Source organism: Sinocyclocheilus rhinocerous, unplaced genomic scaffold (assembly GCF_001515625.1).
Source record: "Sinocyclocheilus rhinocerous isolate Xijiao unplaced genomic scaffold, SAMN03320098_v1.1 scaffold1071, whole genome shotgun sequence".
Lineage (NCBI taxonomy): Eukaryota > Metazoa > Chordata > Actinopteri > Cypriniformes > Cyprinidae > Sinocyclocheilus > Sinocyclocheilus rhinocerous.
In genome coordinates, this window is record NW_015638033.1 from 902,426 (window position 1) to 904,395 (window position 1,970).

General features: G+C 37.7%; 1 long non-coding RNA gene across 1 annotated transcript in view; it reads left to right on the forward strand.

Moving 5' to 3' along the window:
• Positions 1-652: 652 nt before the first annotated feature.
• Positions 653-1,970, forward strand: part of LOC107749559 (uncharacterized) — a 3,705-nt gene continuing 2,387 nt past the window's right edge. Inside the window, exon 1 of the long non-coding RNA XR_001641048.1 lies at positions 653-707. This is a non-coding gene — a long non-coding RNA (uncharacterized LOC107749559). The remainder of the gene's footprint in view (positions 708-1,970) is intronic.

Here is a 1,970-nt window from a genome sequence, read left to right on the forward strand (position 1 = left end):
CTGAAGATAATCAAACTGATCCTGGAATGTAGCTTTATCAAGGTTATCCTGAAAAATAAGTATGTATTATTTCTGATTTAATATAATTCCATAGCTGACTCAAATCATGCAAAAACAAACCTTTTCATTGTAGTGCATCCAAACAGCTGAGAATTCATCAGAGAGAAAGGTCTTCCTCACTTTGTCATAATAACAGGCATAACCTTTCTCTTCTGCTTTAGTTGATCAGCGTACACTAGAAGCACAGTTACATAGTTATTCACTAATTGTGCTCAGCACAAACCTTTTACAGTTACAACTGTAGATCACCCACTACTTGGCTACATGGATGAACAATAAGCCCTGTTGTAAATATATTAACTCTCCTGTTGTGTTTGGGATCAAATTGACTTCAAAGCAACTTTGACATCTTCTGAGATGTATCCTGGGGTCAATATTACCCCACACATGATATCTTAGCACATATCATACACAGTAAAATCAGCAGTGTAATATTTGCAGTGTTAAAAGTTATTAATTCCCAAAGAGTTGAATTAACAATCTACAGTGTTAAACAGTACTCGTGTTCAGTGGTGTAATATGGTGTAATTTCACTTTTACACTGAAAGTGCGGAATAAAAAACCCGCCGAATTGTCTGGACTCCGCGCTTCAATGACCGCTGCCTCGGGAAGCGATGACACCATTTTTTCTTCAAGCGACCGAGACGGTAAGTTGGATTGCTTTTCTCTTTATTAAAGTACACGGGAAAAACAGTTTTTTTGATAATTTTACTCAAAATGGGATTGGTGGTTAACACGTTTAGAAATTACTAACTGCGCGTGTTTTTGTCAGGTTTAGTGTTAAGTTCCTGAGGTGCAGTAACATTAAGTTACAGAAGAGTGTGAAAGTTTCTCATCTCGGTTCGATTTCCTGAAAAAAGGTGATTACGTGTAAAATAACTTTACTGGGCGGTTTTCTACTCAAATGAAAGAATTCATCAAATGGTAAATTTATATTTGTTTTTGAAAGCATTGAGTGTGGCATTTCGCAGTTTCCATGCTTTGAAACGGTAATAGTGGGACTGTTAAACATTACGCGCTAACTATTTAGTTTTTGTGACGCATAACACCGTGTTGAAGTGTCCGTCTCGCCCGCTGCAAACGAGCAGTCTCTCTGCAGACAGAGCTTGCATAACGAGGAACATTTACCAGTCATTTTATTGACTTTATCTAATGCCTTACTCTGAAATTAGAGCGCGTTTAAAAACTTCCATTCGCCATAGGCTTAAGTGTGAACTGCGTTACAAACGCGCTACCATCAAGTTTTCCTTATGACAATTAGGTTTATGTAGGCATCGTGAAAGTGAGTTAAAGGTACGTTAAACTGTAAATCCGTCAGTCTTTAAATTTCCTTCAGTGCCCACTAGGGATGTAACGATTACCGGATTGATGATAAATCATGATAAAATTCCCCACGGTTAGTATTACCGTTTCATCTTTTAATTATCATTCAAACCGTATTAGAATACCGCGATTTGAACACCTCACGATAAATAAATACTGTCCAGCATAAAGCACAGTTTTCAGTAACAGTCTCACGTGCGCACAGCAGCAGAGTAGTTTCGTTTTGAGTGAAAACAAGGTAGAAAAGCTGGGAGGTTTTAAAAGAGTGCTAAGGGAATTATACAAATGAAAATATGAATGAATTAATTATATGAATGTACCTCTGAAGGTTCTAACTGTCTTCAGAAACGATTCGATGGCATTTTGTTTTCATCTTCGCTCCATGTAATACCTAAAAGGAAGTGTTCTTAATCGCAATACTGCTTTGTCCAAAGGTTACGGGAAACAGCTCTAATTCAGCTTTTCCATAAGCGCCACCTGCTGTCAAGCGAGTGGATTTACAGAGACTTACATTTACATTCAGCTTGCTTGCAGTTTTTGTCTGGCCAAAAACTGACTGAATTTGCATGCCCTGCTGTAAATTTTGA